The 18,423-nt window shown below is 40.6% G+C and overlaps 1 long non-coding RNA gene across 1 annotated transcript; it reads left to right on the top strand.

Moving 5' to 3' along the window:
• Positions 1 to 7,195: 7,195 nt before the first annotated feature.
• On the top strand, positions 7,196 to 10,547 carry LOC123042406 (uncharacterized). Its single transcript, XR_006418777.1, has 4 exons — positions 7,196 to 9,026; positions 9,867 to 9,943; positions 10,080 to 10,167; positions 10,306 to 10,547. It is a non-coding gene; the product is annotated as an uncharacterized lncRNA (long non-coding RNA).
• Positions 10,548 to 18,423: the final 7,876 nt, after the last annotated feature.

Genomic DNA, 18,423 nt, shown 5'->3' with positions numbered 1-18,423 from the left:
ATCCACGTTCCGGTCCTCCTCTCCCAAGGCCCTCCTCCATTTTATAGGCTTGGCTGGCTAGGCCCGGTTTCCTGAACTGAATTAGGGGGCACCGATCGTGTGGCGTTGCTTGCCTCGCCTGGTTAGCGAATCCTGAACGGCCCGGTTTCGTGTGTGCCCGACACTACCCAGAACCGAATTAGGGGCACCGATCGTGTGCCGTCGCGTGCATGGCCCGGTCTCGCAGGTTTTTTTTTTGTTGTTGTTGAGGGAAGCCCGGTCTCGCAGGTGGCGAATTAAACGGCACCACATTCCTTGCTGGGCCAGCCCATTTAGTACAGTAAAAAATAGCTTCCGCCCAAGAGAAGACAGCAGTAACCACTAGGCCATGTTAACGCCTGTGACTAACACTTCTTTATCCCTTTATATTATTTCTCAGATAGCGGAAAGCCCTTGGTTTTAAAAAGCAAAAAAAAAAGGAGGTGCGCATAGGATTTTTAAATAGGTGAGTTTTCTTTCAAATTTGTAAACATTTTATCAAAATTGGTGAACTTTTTAAAAATTTGTGAAATTTTTCAAAATCCATGAAATATTTTTTGTAACATGATGATTTTTTTTCAAATTTCTGAACTTTTTTTCCAAAATCGAAGATCTTTTCGATTTTTTGTGAACTTTTTTTAGAAATTCAACAAAGTTATTTCAAAATTGAGATACTTTTTAAACATTCATGATTTTTTCGAAGTTTGTGAACTTTTAAAAAAATCCTTCAACATTTCTCAAACTCATGATTTTTTTTGCGATTTTTCTGATTTTTTTACTTTTCTTCAAATATCAATGGTTGACTGGTCAACTGTTGATCAACGAACCTTTTTTTTCTATCGAGGAAGTGCTTCACTAGTGGTTAAACGGGCCGACCAGTTTCTGTAGCTTAGCGAGTGCCAGAAAGAGCGCATAAAGAGCTGACTAGGACGGGAGGTCCTAACCGGCGCTCTCAGCGCCGGTTTTGATTACTGGCGCTCGAAGTGCTTCTACTGGGCCGGCCCAGTATTACTTCGTTCGCTGGCAGGCAACGCAGAAAAATTTAAGCCAAAAAGAAACAACTTGCGCCATAATTGTAACGTACGAGTATGGTTAACCACCACACCAACTTGGAACTAGCGACTAAATGAACAAAAAATGAACTAGTTGACCAGACTTTTAAAAATATCAACATTTATTGGAAAAATGAACCAAAAAGTTGAAATTTCAAATGATGAACGATTTTTAAATATACATTGCACATTTTGTGATATATGCTGAACAGTTTTTAAATACACACTGAACATTTTTTTATGTATGCTGAACAAATATTTAAATACACATTGAACATTTTTGTGACATACGCTGAACAATGTATAAATATGCATTTAACATTGTTGTGAATATATGCTGAACAATTTTAATATACCCAATGAACATTTTCTTAAATATGTTGAACATTTTATTAAATATACGATGAACATTTTTGTATATAAATATGCAATGAACTGTGTATAAATACACGAAAAAGAAACAAAAACTTCATTGAATTTGAAAGAAGTTCGCCGAGTTTCAAAAAAACAGCGAGTTTGAAAAAAAATTGATTGAAATTGAAAAAAAGTTCATTAAGTTTGAAAAAAGTTCATCGAGTTTTAAAAAAAAGTTCATCAAATTCAAAAAAGTTCATCGAATTTGAAAAAAAATCATCAAATTTGAAAATAGTTCGTCAACTTTCAACAAGAGTTCATCGATTTTGAAAAATAGTTCACGCATTTTGCAAAAGAGAAAAGAAAAAAAACGAACTAAATCTTCAAAAGAAAGGAACAAGAAAAAAAGGAGGAAAGAACAAAAGAAAGTAGAAGATGCAATTAGGCACATCAGATATCTATGGCGGGTTGGTTAGTGGTGCTCGTAATCAGTGAGGACGTCGTGGGTTCGAATCCCTGTCGGGCGTTACCTTTTTTGCGGAATAAAGAAGGAAAAAAATGAGAAGATGGGCCGAGCCCAAGTTGCTTGAGGGGTATGCGCCCGATTGCGAAATGGCTGTAAACGGGCGCTGAGGGCGCCGTTTAGGAATTACCGACTAGGATCTCCTCTCCCAGATCCCGTCGCTAGCTGTTGTTACTGTCAATGGGCCAGGGCAAGCCCACGAGTAAACTCGAGCAAGCGTACGTGATTTTTTTTTCTTGTGCGCCCGTAAGCTAATCGTTGCGAGCGTCAAGGAAGGAACACAAGGTCCACACATCATAGTCATAAGGGAAATTAATGCCACTATGACAAATTTCACGAGTTGTGCTGTCATCTTGCAAGGTCGTGAATCGAATATTGAGGCTCATAGTTACTTCTACTGATCAGAGTAGCCATGTGTGGCTTTCCAATCCCTATGACCTAGCTTATATCCCCCTGAACATTCGAAATGATAATTAAATCGCAGTCCCGTACCCCTTCGCCTGAGAGCTCCCATTGGCGATTAGGATCCTCCCCGCCTCCCATCGGCATAGCTCAGATGGTGGTTGCAGCGCCTTGTTCAATAAAGTCTGTCCGGCTACAGTCCCATCTCGGCAGCGACATCGAGAAGCTTGTGGGAGCGGTGTTGTTCTCGAGAATTTCTTCTGGTTGTGGGGATTTCTGGATTGTGAAGGAGCTTCATATACGGTTATTCCTTCTTCTTCTCCGGGATGGATGTGACCTTCCAGACCCGTTCGGCGACTTCCCGTCCGGAACCAACAACGCCAGGCTGGCCCGGGTAGGAGCGGCAACGGCGACGCGCCGTCGACACAGTCTGGAGGATGAAGACGAAGGGCTTATTAAGGATTTCGTTGTGATTTTCATTTTTGTTGAGGTGCTTTATACTGTTCGGTGCTTTTTTTAATGCCACGGTCCTTTCACAAAAAAAAAGAACTGACCAATTAAGTTTTGGAAAAACACCATAAAAATAACATTTTTTTGAGGTTTTTAATTTTTTTAATAAAATCATAAGTTTGAAAAAACATTCTAAAGTTTTAAAAATGCAAGTGAATTCAACAAAGGTTCACAAATTTGAAAATATTCATTAATTCAATAAATATTCATGGTTATCTAAAAATAATCACGGTGTTCACGCATTCAGGAATGTTCATGAAATACAAAAATTTCATGAATTTGAAAAATATTCGTGAATCCAGAAATATTATTTCACATTGTGAACAAAATATTGAAAATTAAGAACATTTTCCGAAAATAAGAACATTATTTGAAATTGTTAACAGTTTTTTTAAATAAAAGATGATCATTTGCTTAAATTATAATTTTTTGAAACAAATAAATTTATTAAATTTAGAAAAATTGGAAGATTTTGTATATTAGTTGAAAAACGTGAACAATTGATGAAAATTCAAATTTAATATTTTTATGAAAATCCGATTGTTCCAAAAATTATAAATGAAAAAAGTAGAAAATATTAAAGAAAAATTAAAAAGAAAGAAAACCAGAAAATAAAATAAACAAGTTCAGGAACCTTGCTTAAGGAATCCCAAAACCCCACACACGTGAGAGATGAGAACCTAAACTATTGCTATCAGCAGTATGTAAAAAATTTGATCGGGACCAAACTTGGAGAGCAACTAGTTAACGAGCGCTCCTTCGGGAGCCTCGCAACGATCAGCACCACTTGGCGCGCTCTCAGCCATTCGCCACGTGTCGCGCTCTAGGCACTTCCTTCAGATTTTATTTTTTTATTTTTCCGCACGCGTTTCCGGCTTTTTAAATGGTTTTTTTGAGTTTTTTTGACGTTTTGATTTTCCACCGGTCTTCCTTAGCTTTTCAATCAAAAAAATTTAAATTTTTTTTTGCGCAAAAAAACATGTTTTCTTTTTTTCCCTTTTCACGAGAGTCACGGTTTTGCTTCTACGAGAGGCACGATTTTGCTTTCGCGAGAGTCACAGCCGTGCCTCTCGAAAATGAAAAAAACGCGTGTTCTATTTTCTTTTGTTTTCGCGAGAGCCACAGTTTTGCTTCCGCGAGAGGCACGGGTGTGCTTTCACGAGAGTCACGGTCGTGCCTCTTTTAAACGGAAAAAATACGCATTTTGTGTTTTTGTTTCTTTCGCGAGAGTCACGGTTTTGCTTCCGCGAGAGGCACGGTTGTGCTTTTGCAAGAATCACGGCCGTGCCTCTCGGAAAGGGAAAAGACGCATTTTCTGTTTTCTTTCCTTTCGCGAGAGTCACGGTTTTGCTTCCGCAAGAGGCAAGTTTGTGCTTTCACGAGAGTCACGGCTGTGCCTCCTCGAAACGGAAAAAAAGTGTTTTCTCTTCTTTTTTTTCCTTCTGCACGAGTCACGGTTTTGCTTCCGCGAGAGGCAAGGTTGTGATTTCATGAGAGGCACGGGCGTGCCTCTTTCGAAAAGGGAAAAAACCCGTGCTCCCGGTCGGTTTTTTCGTCCGGGTTTTTTTGTTCGATTTTTCTCGTAAAAAAAAGTTCGTCAAAACCTATCAACATGGGATCTAGTTTTGAAGATCTTGACGCGAGGAATCCAATGGTGAAAGCGGTTCGACATTTGGACGCACGGTTTGAGAGATAAAACATTTTGAATAAACAGATCTACGAAAAAAAAAGAAAACTCTCAGGTTGCGATAAGTGGCGCGCTGCATGCGCGCCACTTATCGCATCTAGGGGAATTGGAGTGATCTTTGCAACGAGTACTCCTCAATTAATGATTTCGCCAAACTTGCACGCCAGCACATGGGAATGGCCCGGGTCGTTATTCCGTTCTACGTTTTTCATATCAGTTTCTTTCGTATTTCTTTCTTTTCTTTTTCTTTTTATCTTTTATTTTCTGTTTTTCGAAAATTAATATATGTTTATGGAATAATAGAAACTTTTCTCAAATCTTGATATTTTTTCATGAACTTTAGAATTGAAAAACAAAAACTGTGAACAAGTTGTGAAGAAGTCCAGAACAATTGTTTGGAATTCATGAACATTGGTGTAAACTAGAGCATCGTTTGGAAGTCATGAAAATTTTAAAATCTCACAGACATTCTTTTGAATTCATGAACATTTCTTAAATTCAGGAGGTTTTTCATGAATTTGTGGATTTTTTTATATTAGTCAACATTTCTCGAACTCACAATGTGTGTTTGACCTTCATGAACATTTATTGAATTCATGATTTATATTTGAAAGTTGGGACCAATCTTTGAACTCCCAAACTTTTTTTATAATTTTTCAAAATTTGCTAATCTATAAATTTTTTGTGAATACGTGATCATTTTTTTTGAATTCCCAAACATTTCTGAATTCATGAATATTTTTTCCAAGTTCACAATCATTTTTCAAATACAACAACATTATTTGAATTTAAGAACATTATTTTGAATTCACAAACAATTTTGTAATTGCGGAGATTTTTTGAATTTATGAGCATTTTATTTTCTAATAAGGAAAACAAAAAGCAAGAACTTACTAACATTCAAATTCGTGAACACTTTTAAACTTCAGAGCTTTCTTAAATCCGAATGTTTTCTAAAAGCAAATAAAAGAAACAAGTAATGGGAAAAACAGGTGTCGCCACGCCGGCAAACGAGCTAGCCCAAACATTACACCTTTGGTCGTCTCGTCGGAAGGTTTCATTTACCCGTGCAGTTGTCGACCGGCCCATTTTTTAGCGCTCGTTCGTGCGCTGACTATGTGTTTGAATGTGGTTTTATATGTTTTACTTTTTGTTTCTATTTTTTTGAAAAGCTACCTTTTGTTTCATTTGTTTTCCCTTCGATTTCTTTTCTTTCTTCTCCAGTTTGTTCGTTTACTACCAGTTTTCTTCCTTTCTTTATTTGTTTTTCATTCTTTTTTCTCTTATTTATTTGTTTTTATGTTTCTTTCTTGGTTTTCACAAGTTTTTTCTTTTCAATCTTCTTCTTTTCCATCAGTTTTGTTTTTGTTACCTTAATGTTGTTCATCTATTTTCTTCAAATGTTCTTTGTTTTCTTTCTCGGTTTTCACTATCTTCCATTCTTTTTGCAATGATTTTTTGTTCTTTTTCTTTGGTTTCCTTTTTGTTTTTGTTGGTTTTCTTCGATTTCCTTTTATATATACTAGTAAACGTGCATGTGCAACGCACGTCTCAACCAAAGCATGTGAAATCCATGTGAGCATAAATTTGAAATTTGTATTCTAGGAGGACCAGAGTTCTCTCTAAAGAAAAGGAGAACTACAAACTCATCAATTATTTTTTGAGATGTCATGTGTAGTTCAAGCAGACCAAGAAGAAATCACAACCATATACTAAACATCACAGATTAAGGACAAGCAACCAGATGAACAACTTCTCCATAGAGAACACAGGGGCATAGCCTATTGACTCTATTGGGCAACCTGGTGCATGTAGCTCCCGCTTGCGCAGGATCCAGGGAAGGGTCCGACCACTTTGGGTCTATTGACTCTATTATATAGTAAAAATATAATTAAATATCCGTTGAAGGTTTCATGATGTCTATTTTGTTAGGTGAACTTGGAAGGAACATATAAACGCTGTCCAAGTGAGCTGGGTAGAGATGCAAATTTGGAACATCGACACACAAACCTATAGCAGTCTTGGAGGAATTGAATTAGTTCCTTTTGATTTGTGCTGCTTGTTATCTTGACAACTTGAAGGCTCGACGACAGAGGTGTGTCCACCCATGGGAGTCACAAGGGGCATCGCCTGTGTGGCTGTGAGCTGGAAGAGTCTTGCGGTAACCAAGACAATTTTGCCCCCATTTTTAGTTTCTCTCAGCTTCTCCTGGAGTGGAACCACAATTCAAAAAGACTGTATCCATTCGCGTATAGTTTCGAAACATTTGGAGGTAATAAACAAATCAATAACACTACACCACAACATTTAATTAGGGGCGGTTAACTACCGGGAGAAATACCAAACCAAGGGCAAAGGAACTGCCGGGAATTGAATATCTGCCGGTAGAAGTACTTACAGGCAGAGAAACTGCCGGGAGAAGTTAACAAACGAGGGCACACGAACTGCCGGCAACAATGTCCACTTGGCAGGTCATCCTATCTGCCGGCCCAACTAAACCGCGGCCTGTTGTCTGCCGGGAGCTTGTATGCTACGCGTAACCAAAGTAATTGGGCCGTTTCTCAAAAAAACACAATTGGGCCAAGCGCGCTCGCGCGGGACAAAGGTGGCGCGAGATCCAAATTTTTCACGAGGGTTCCTTTGGTCGTCGGCTTGAGCCCCTGACCAGTTCTTCCTTCCAAGACCTAACCCTCAACCCCGACCACGCCGCCGCCGCCGCCGCCACCAACCACTCGACAGCAGCGCCGGCGTCTTCCCCGAACACAGTCGCCGCTGACCGCCTAGTTGTCGCCGAGCACCCTTCTCTACCAAGGAAGCCCTTCGCCGCTTCGTCCCCATCCCCCGCGCACCCAGCGCCTGCTTCCTCCCGAGGAATGCCGCCGACCGCCCTCCATCCCCACCACAACAGCGACCTCCTCCACAGGTTTCCTCCGCCGAGCAGGCCTCCTCCTCCTCAAGCTTTCTCCCCCGAGCAGGGCCTCCTCCTCCACGAGCATCCTTCCCCGAGCACTAAGTTGGGCCGCCTCCTGGTTCCCTCACCCGAGCAATGGACCTTCCTGTACGGCCCCTCTCCCGAGAAGCTCCACCTCATCTACATCCTCCCCCAGGTGCAGCCCCGCCTCCTTGCTCACCGAGAGCACTTGGCCGGTGAGATTTCAATCTTTGCAAACTTCTGTTCCTTTTTTCTTCTGAGCAGTAACTAGAATGACTTCAGAAAGTGTTTGAGTTTATATGACACTACAGTTCTGAAGATAACGACTAGCTTTGTCATCCGATAGCCCAAGTTTTGCTTATGGTGAAGAGATCTTCCATTGCAGCAAATGGATGCTTCGACTACATATTAAATCAGTGAATCCCAGTAGGTGTACTACATGCAAGCTTCGGCAAATTAAGTTTCAAGGTCGTGCTGCACATATAGCTAGAGAACTTCTTTCTGTCTATTTTTTCTGCACATGTAGACTGAAAGTGAAGTAACGCTTCTAGAGTTTAATAATTTTAACTAGTGAATGTGATAGTTTTATGAAAATAGATATATGGGGTCTGATCTGGAATTTTCTTCTATAATTTTCTATTGCCAGTTTGCCACTGCTCCCAGTCATGTGACTCAGGAATTTAATTATCAGTAGTTGTCTATCATAGTAGAAATCCCTTCAAGTGTTGCAACCTTTATTATTGAATTGAAAAACATTTGCCTGATAATTTAATTTTCTAGAGTAAAATGAGAGCAATTGGGTTTTGTACTGTAGCCCCTACTGGAAATTGCATGGCATCATGACTTATTGAACTACCAGATCCCCTGTTCTTAAAACTGTTTTTATTTAGCTTAACGCTTAAGAACAAATTCAACCAAAGCTATGTTCACAGAGATGGTAAATAGCTTAAGATGTGCCTGTGGTTCAGATTTTAGAAAAGACCTACTCGCAGTGCCACGTGCAAGTAATATAACCCTGGTAGTATTGTTGCTGATAATTAGAACGTTTGGATGCTCGTTGTTTAGGTTCTGCGTGTAGTTTGGTAGTAGTGCTGGTGTGTGTGGCTTAGTTTCTGATGTTTTGAGGTACCCCTGGAGAGGGACGAACTTGAGACATGTGATGTTTTCAGTAATGGAAATTGGGAGATATGCTCCTAAGTAGAATTTTTTTGAGAATTGGGTCATGGGGCTAGCTGACTACCATGCTCTTTTCTCCTATATGTAATTCTTACAAACTGTTCCCTAATTTTCATTTGATGCTTTCACTGAAATAATATTTTAGATTGTTTGTTTTGTGAGCAGTGTGCATCTTGTTTGTCCTCTCCACCAAGCAGCGTCGACTACTCCATACAAGCACATAAGCTTATGCTCTTATGATTATATATTTACCAATGACTATTATGGTTGATAGCTTAAAAGTCTTTGCTTCTATATATGCAGCTGAGAATGACTTATAACTTCATGGCAAAAGCAGCAACATGAGTAGGCAACCACAAGCAAGCTGAGGAGGTAATAATCTTGGTAGTTAAGTCTTAGATTCAGTATTTTGCTTTTGGATACATGTTTGCTGCTATTTCAGAACATTGAAACTTATTTAGCATTTCGTTTCTTATATGCTTCATGCAAATAAAACTGCAGTAAACATATGAGCCGAGATTTTGCTTGGCATGTGTATGTATGCATGTTCTGAATTTGCTTAGCATTTTTATGCATACAACTATTGGAAGCTTTTACATGTCCTGGAACTGAGCTTTTGCATGCCCTGTGTTTTCTGAAGCTGAGTCTTTTGTTATTGGGTAGTACTTGAAACAGAGTCGCAGGCCTCCTGCCATATAATCATTTATGGAGTGCATATGTGATGCCTTATCTTGTATTCCTACACACAGTCCAGTATTTTTTTCATGTGTAAAAAGTGGCTGACCTGGCATTACACTGTTAAGTATTTTGTACACATCAGGAATCTTGTTGTAGATACACACTGAGCTGAAAATGATGCTAGCAGAAATAGGTTTTCTGTTAGCTACGCATCTGGTTTAAAACATGATATGACTACTTGCTTTGGAATAGTAACGCCTTGATATTATCTGATCCTATCTCATGTATATTTTTGTTATTTCTAGACAAAGCTTTAGGAATCGAGTTCACTACAACTCGAAGTCTTGTGCATGGAGGAGAATTGAGATATTATCTGATCCTATCTCACGTACTCGAAGTCTTGTGCATGGAGGAAAATTTGTGATGAATTCTTAAATTGATTAGAAAGACTGGATTTGTATAACTTTGTTTATGTCGCTGGATGCAGATCTTTTATATCCTTCCAATACCTTGAACTAACTATTTTCTCTGCAGTTACATATATGCATATCTTATGCTCATTTGCCGGGCTTCACCAAAGTTTGGCCGACCTTTTGGTGTCTATTATTTGTGTAAGTTTCATCGCTTTAGAAGTAATATTCAATAATTCAGCTAGTATGTTTGCAAGCAAATTTATGTCAGGACAAGTACTAGTAGTGGAGCCAAGAACATATTAGGGCACGATATTTAATGGATTTATTCACGCAGGTTCCTGGCAAACTTTGCTATCAATTCTGTTCCCATATCCTCCGGCATGTGAAATCCCCCCTCAAGAGGCGAGCCATTAGTGTTTGATGTCTGAGCCTATCTCCATTTTTTGTGCTACAATATAGATAGTTATAGTCAATTTTTTTTTAAAAAATATAGTCAAAAAAATATAGATAGTTTACCAAGGTTATTAGCTTATAGCAGATCTACCATCTTCTCCTTTCAGGTTGGCATCATCGTTGGAATATCTTCTGTGCTACTCTCTACACGATGTTTCTTCTACATGATAGCACTTGACGTCTACATGATAGCACTTGAAGTCTACATGATGTTTCTTGTATTCATACCTCAAACCATTTGTTTAGCTTAGTTTGAACAAAAAATATTATTGTCTTACATGTAAATAATGTTTACTAATGTAGCTGGATGCTACTGAATGCATGTACGAAAGTCAAAATACTAAAGTGTTCGTCATTACGTGTTTGAGATCTGCTGTTGAATCTTGAGTGAATCCATGTATGAATAGAAATCAAAAGAAATATAAATGCTACCAAATTCCTGGATGAATAGAAATCGAAAGCAACATATACACTACCAGGATCAGGAAACGTGTCGGGGTAAGTAAAAAACAAGGGCAGACTATCTGTCAGCAATTGCATTACTGGCATATACTTCTATCTGCCGGGACAACGAGGCTTCCTGGCAGTGTAACTGCCGGGAGATCTATTTCCCGGCAGCCGTTCTCGTGGCAGTTCTATCTGCCGGGAGAATGGCTGTCCCGGCAGTTTATCTGCCCTCTTAGGGGACTTCTCCCGGCAGATTACATGCCGTTGCATCCGTGTTGTGGTGTAGTGTAAAACATGAGATTCATTTTTTGTATGGCATGGATGGCATGCAAGCCAGACTGTATCCATTTCGTATATAGTTTCGGAACATTTGGAAGTAATAAACAAATCAATACAACATGAGATTCATTTTTTTTATGGCATGGATGGAATGCAAGATAGACTTCCTCTAAACTAAGCTTAGTTCTGGAAAGATTAAATATGAGCTAAACATGTCGCCGTGCTATCAACATTTAATCAATGGAGAAAGGCTATTATTCTAGAATGCAAATTGTACAATAAGGAAATTGTCCATGATCGGATCAGTGGCTACAATAATTATTGTTTCGCAAAGCTAACCAGGAAATAAAAAAAGAATACACACAAAATTTAGGATGCCAAAAGCCACACAAAGACCTTCCTGACTAAAATTTACAAACTATTATGATGCCTCAGCTGATACATGCACAATTAAACAATCCTGGAAATTTACCTAGGAAATTGCTAGCATGGTTGTTGTGTTCCTGGAAATTAAAAGGAACTACACCAAACCCTGGTAGATTTAAGATGAGAGATTTTGCTAAGCTCTGTAGATCTTACCGGCGTGTGGAAATGAATCAGTTGCAATAACTTTGCATAAGAGATGGTGCACTGATATCTGTAGAAGCTTTCTTGCTTATCTACACTTACAAAGTTCATCATAAACACCATGAGGATCTAACAATTTGCTCGGTTTTAGCTGATTTTCCGTCTGGTATTTTCCCAAATGTTGAAACTTAGCAATGTTGGTTCCTGGTTCAGTAGGTCAGGCTAAAATATTACATGGTCATCAAGTCTTGATCCCACATTGTTTCCAATCACGACACGAAGAAACTTGCAACCTGCGGTTCAGTAAGGATCTAATTTACCTTTTACTGCCCGATATGTTGTGTACTAATCTCTGCCTTTCTTATGGCAGAGATGAACATAAGTGTACAAAGTTACATCAACTTAAAATTTAGCCTGCATTGGACACCATGAAACAATTTCCAGAAAAGGTAGTTAGAATAGTTTTTCATCCCCACTACTATAGGAACAATCATTCCGAACTGAGGAAGAGGTCGGGCGTGGAGGGATTTGCATTACCATCATCAAGCATAGGGTCGTGTGGGCTTCGGGCTGTTGTCCAGAGCCAGGGGCGGAGCCAGGCTAGCGCTGGTCCCCGGGCCTCCTTCGTTGCTACAGTAATGTACAGTGACCAACAGTAACAATACTGTTACAGTCAACAAAGCATACTCCTGCCATGACCCGGGCACAGGCCCCCCAGGCCTGGGGTGTAGCTTCGCCACTGTCCAGAGCTGCTGTCCATTAGTCCAGGATGCAGTGTCTATGTAATTGGTCGACCTCGTGATGGCATTACCATCATCAAGCCTAGGGTCGTGTGGCAGCTTCCTAGCTTGAATGTTTTGCTGATGTCTATAAAATCAAAAAGAACCTATAGTAAAATCTCAAAAAGTTGAAGCAGGTATAAATTTATATATGAATGATTCCATAATGGAGGCAACTGAAAGAAGCCTATCTAGAGCTGGTCAGGTTTTAAAAAGTGCTTTCCCTGGAAACTACAATCAGGCTTTATCCTAGTTTTGTCAAAGAGCAACCCTTTTTTCACTTTAAATTGGTTTGAACCACAAATGTGACTGCATCTTCACCATTTGGAAATGGCTCCATTGGTAATGATGCTCGCTTGGCCGTTAGCATGGACTGACCAACAGCTGCATTCAAGTCAACATAATTCAGAAGACAAACAATAATAATTGGTAGAAACCTAAAGAAAACCAAAGTAGGAATACCTTAGACTAACCATTTCTAATTTAATTCTACACTAAAAAATCATATCTGGACCAGAAAATAAATTAATTTATCCAAGATTGTGTTGCACGGGATTGCTATGTCCACTGAATGTTTTTGGTTCCAGGGCTGGTGCTTTCTATTGGAGGAAGTCACACGGCTGAGCGTCAATTTATGCTAATAATGTTTTACAACATGGATAAATTAATCTTTACTAAACACAGTAGAGAAACAAAGGATGCGAACTACAGGTAGTTTATACCCAGAAAGCTACAAGTATTTATACCTATGAAGAAGTATTGTGCAATGGCAAAAATGACCATAAGAAATCATTGACAACTTGATAGGTTTATTGGCATAGCCACGGAATTCCAACAATTTGCATGAGCACTCGAATTTCATCTCTAATTGGCAAGCACAAGGACTGAAAATATATACATGAAGATAAATGCATTTGCAAGACTACGAAGAACACTAATTTCTACTACATGCCAAGAAAAATGGTAGATGCAACACACGCAAGATGACCTGGCCGTGGAGGGGGTTCAAGTTGGGGTGGCCTCGGAGGCATCGCGCGAGTCAGCGATATCATGTGAGAAGGCAAGGAGATGGCGGCGGCGCAGGCCGCGCAAGCGATGACCGGATCAGGGTATACCAGGGTGGCACTAGGATGGGCGGCGCGGGCTGTGAGCAGGGGGCATAGCGATATGGGAGGGCGGTAAGAGCATGATGGGCAGGCACGACGAGGCAGTTAGTGATACGTCTCCAACGTATCTATAATTTATGAAGTATTCATGTTGTTATTTTATCATTCTTGGGTGTTTTAGAATCATTTTATGGCAACTTTATATCATTTTTGGGACTAACCTATTGACCCAGTGCCCAGTGCCAGTTTTTGTTTTTTGCTTGTTTTTTACATCGCAGGAAATCAATAGCAAACGGAGTCCAAACGCAATGAAACTTTACGGAGATTTTTTTTGGACCAGAAGGAACCCAATGGGCCAGAGCTGCACCTGGGGGGTGCCCCGAGGGGGGCACAACCCACCAGGGCACGCCAGGGCCCCCTGGCGCGCCCAGGTGGGTTGTGCCCACCTCGGTGGCCTCCTGCACCCCCTCTTTGCACTATAAATTCTCAAATATTCTGAAACCCTTCGGGGTAGCCCTAGATCAGAAGTTCCACCGCCGCAAAGCTCTGTAGCCACCGAAAAGCAATCTAGACCCTGTTCCGGCACCCTTCCGAAGGGGGGAATCATCTCCGGTGGCCATCTTCATCATCCCGGCGGCCACCATGATGAGGAGGGAGTAGTCCACCCTCAGGGCTGAGGGTATGTACCAGTAGCTATGTGTTGTATCTCTCTCTCTCTCTCTCTCATGCTCTTGAGATGGAACGATCTTGATGGGCTTTGTTGACATAGATGAATCATATGGGTTATTTCCCCTCTCTATCTTGTATTGAGTTTTCCCTTTGAAGTTGTCTTATCGGATGGAGTCTTTAAGGATTCGAGAGCACTTAATATGTGTTTTGCATGAGGATATCTGTAGTGACATTGGGATATCCAATTGTTACTTGATGTGTATTATTGTGATCAACTTGCGGGTTCCGTGACTTTAGGGCCTATGCATAGGGGTTGGCACACGTTCTCATGTTGACTTTCCAATAGATACTTTGGGGCACTCCTTGGGAACCAAATAGATAAATTTGAAATTGTGTGATGCTTATCGTATAATCAAACCCACGGATATTCGCGGTGACATTGGGATATCTAGATGACATTAGGGCTTTGGTTGATTTGCATCTTAAGGTGTTATTCTAAAGGATAGCTTTGTGGTGGTTTCGTGCCCGACAACAATTTCTATATAACAAGTAAATTTGGAGTGAACTCTACGCCACACTTGAGGAGATCACACTAGTGAAAGTACGGACCATAGGCCTTGTTTTTAAGCATTGCCATACCGTTTTTGTGGCTGTTTACTATTTTCTACCTTGTTGTTTTTATTTATTCAGATTATAAAAATATATTTCTACCATCAATATTACACTTTTATCACCATCTCTTCGCCGAACTAGTGGACCTATACAATTTGCCATTGTATTGGGTGTGTTGGGGACACAAGAGATTTCTTGTATTTGGTTGCAGGGTTGTTCGAGAGAGACCATCTTCATCCTACACCTCCCACGGATTGATAAACCTTAGGTCATCCACTTGAGGAAAAATTGCTACTGTCCTACAAAACTCTGCGCTTGGAGGCCCAACACGAGTCTACAAGAATAAAGTTGCATAGTATACATCAAGCTCTTTTCTGGCGCCGTTGCCGGGGAGGTGAGTGCTTGAAGGTATGTCTTTAGATCTTGCAATTGAATCTTTTAGTTTCTCATTTTATAACTAGTTTGGTTCATAAAAGAAAGCTACATAAAAATGGAACTAAGGTTGCATTACATTATTGATCATCTTTATAATATCTCTCTTGAAAATGATGGATCAAAAAATTGTGCTCAATTGTTAGAAGAAGAAGTCAACAAAATGTTTGGGACAAAATATTTGAATGATGAGCATGATTGCAATGTTGTTAGTATGAATTCTTTGAATATCCAAAATGCTAATGATGATTGCGCAAGTCATGATAAAAATGTTTCTTATAAGCTTGTCACTTCTTGTGGAGTGAATTGGGAGTGCCTGTGCACACCAAAAAGGGAAGATAGATTTTGTAAGAAGCGTAAATATTTAGAAGCGAAAAAAGTTGCAAGAGAGGGTAGATGATTGTGCTGAAAGATGTATTTTTTTCGCCATCCTTGTGAAATTTGCAATGAACGTGGTCATTTAAATCTCTAGTGCAAATTATTTCATGATCAAATCGTGTCCAAGAATTGTGATAACTTGATTACCCTTGAGCATCATAAAGAGCTTAGTCTTCTTTTGGGGTATGAAGAAACAAAGCATATAACTAAGGGTTTTCCAAATCCCGAGAGGTTTCTTGATTTTGATCTAGAAGAAATTTATATGTTTTGTGTGGTAAATTGCATTGAGAATCCTTATATTGCCAACTATCTAAAGAGAAGAGAACAAATAGAATATGAAGAGAGTACTAATGAAAGGGAAAATATTTCCCAATACCCTCCTAGTGTTCATTATAATGAATCGGGTAACGAGGAGGAGCTTCCTATCCAATCAATCTCTTCAACAAGAAGCTTGAATAAAATAATTAAACCCACACATGGTACGGTGAAGAAGAAGAAAAGAAGAAGAAAGAAGAAAGGTAAAAAGGTATCTCTTCCAAGTAATGTTGCTCCTATCACCATTGTGCCTCATGAAAGTGAATCAAATATGTTGATGGAGGATGATGATATTGAGTATGATTTTGTGATACCTATTTCTTGTTGTGATGATTATGATTGGGAAGATAATGATACTTCTTATAATCTTGGAAATCTGTTTGGCACTTGCTTGGAAGAATACGATAATAATATTTACTATACTATTGGTGCCATTCATGCTATTGATAAGAAATGTGATAATATGCAAAACCACAAGCTTGGGGATGCTATGTTTAATGAGTATGAAATGTTTGAAGATTTATTTGCTGGAAATAGTGCTTGTCCTAAGCTTGGGGATGCTTTGCTTAATGAATATGATCCTTTGATTCCTTCTACTTTCGATAAGAAAATTTATTATGATGATAGCATGCCTCTTATTTATGATGATTACATTGATGAAAGTGGGTTTGGAAGAGTGTCAACTCTAGGTAGTAGTGATCCCACTATTTTGGAGGGTGTTGAATCTTATTACAATATTGATGAAAGTGGATTTGGAGAGGCCATGACTTTATTTAGTGATATATCCACTATTTTGGAAGAGGTTTAAATTGACTATGACAATAAAGTTGCTATCTATGATGATTATTATGATGACATGTATGCCATAAAGAGTAATAAATCTTCTATGCTTGTGCATCATGAAAAGAGTGTTGTATGTGATAGTTATATTGTTGAATCCATTCATGATTCCTTTGAAAATCATTATAAGAGAGGAACTTATGCTCTTACATATCTCAATAATATCAAGTTTCTTCTCTATGTGTTGATTGTTTTGAAGTTGCACTTGTTTTACCTTCCTATGCTAGTTGATTCTTGCTCCCATAAGTTGTTTGCCCACAAAATCCCTATGCATAGGAAGTGGGTTAAACCTAAATGTGCTAGTCATATGCTTCATGATGCTCTCTTTATGTTTCAATTCTTATCTTTTATGCGAGCACTACAAAAAAAGACACATCCGTGACATTTTGCGCCGAACGAAAAAAAAATTCTGTCATACATATGACACTTCTATGACGATAATTGTGACAAAACCCGGTATCATCATAGATGTGGTGGGTTCCTACTTCTATGACAAAAAATCATGACAAAAAATGGGCTTTTCGTCCTGGGCAGGCCGGAGACGCAGCTGCATGACATTCTTTGGGCCATCCATGACGGAAAATACCGTGGTAGAAGCGAGGGGGAGGAAATTTCGGGGAGTTGCTGGTTACTGTGGGAGGTCGGGGGCGGAGCGATGCGCGTTTCTCTCATATGTACGCGCGTGTGTGCGAGGCGTTGGCTCTAACTGAAGCCGAGCGAGGCGTTAGGCTCTAACTGAACCCGAGTGATTGCACTGCAGGCTACGCGTTACTGAACCCGAGCGATTGATCGATGGCTGTTAACTGAAATTGGTGGAGCGATTCCTTCTCTACTGCTGCTAACTGAAGCCGATCGATTGGATGAACAGTGAGCGTTGCGGGGGGGGGGGGGGGTCTGGATGAATAGGAACCCGTGGTGTGGAGGGCTGGATGAACAGTAGATGGTGGAGGGGTGGCCGTGGAGGGGTGGTTGAACAGGACCCCGTGGTGTGGAGGGCTGGATGAACAGTAGACGGTGGAGGGGTGCCCGTGGAGGGGTGGTTGAACAGTAGCCGGTGGAGTAGCGCGCGGTGGAGGCTGGATGAACAAGAGCCCGTGGAGGCTGGAGGAGGTCGACGATGGAGATGAACAGTATCCTGTGGAGTCCCGTTTTGCAGTACGCCACACCCCTTCCCCCGTTTCAACCGTAGCGCTCCAACACAAGTCCGTTTCGTCCGTTTTGCGGTACGCCACACCCCTCCCGATGAACAGTACCCCCGTTTCGACCGTAGCGCTCCAACACAAGTACGTTTCGTCCGTTTTGCGGTATGCCACACCCCTCCCGATCAACAGGACCCCTGTTTCGACCGTAGGAGGTTCATTTCCTCCGTTTTGCGGTACGCCAGGCCCCTCCCGATCAACAGGACCCCGTTTCGAATGTGGCCAGTCGAACACAAGGTCGTTTCCTCAGTTGTGCGGTACGCCAGGCCTCGTTTCCATCGCCTGTTCCGTCCAAGCCCTCCCGATGAACATGACCACGCATTCCGTTCCGACCCAGTCGGTTGGCTCCTCATGAACACGATGACGACGCTGTTTCTCCGTTCCGACCTAGCCATGTACGTATGCGCGATAGGCGTTAGAGACCCTGCCCGTATGCGCGATAACAGTCAGAGGGCGAATTGGTTTTTTTTGCCCGGACGCACTTTCTTGCGTGCGAAGATGTAGCTGGTGGGTCCCAGCAGTCAGGGGGGCGAATCGTTTTTTTTTGCCCGGACGCACTTCCTTGCGTGCGAAGATGTAACTGGTGGGTCCCAGTAGTCAGG

The sequence above is a fragment of the Triticum aestivum genome, chromosome 2B (genome assembly GCF_018294505.1).
Source record: "Triticum aestivum cultivar Chinese Spring chromosome 2B, IWGSC CS RefSeq v2.1, whole genome shotgun sequence".
NCBI classification, from domain to species: Eukaryota; Viridiplantae; Streptophyta; class Magnoliopsida; order Poales; family Poaceae; genus Triticum; species Triticum aestivum.
Note: the sequence above shows the minus strand (reverse complement) of the source record. Positions and strands in the feature narration are given on the sequence as shown.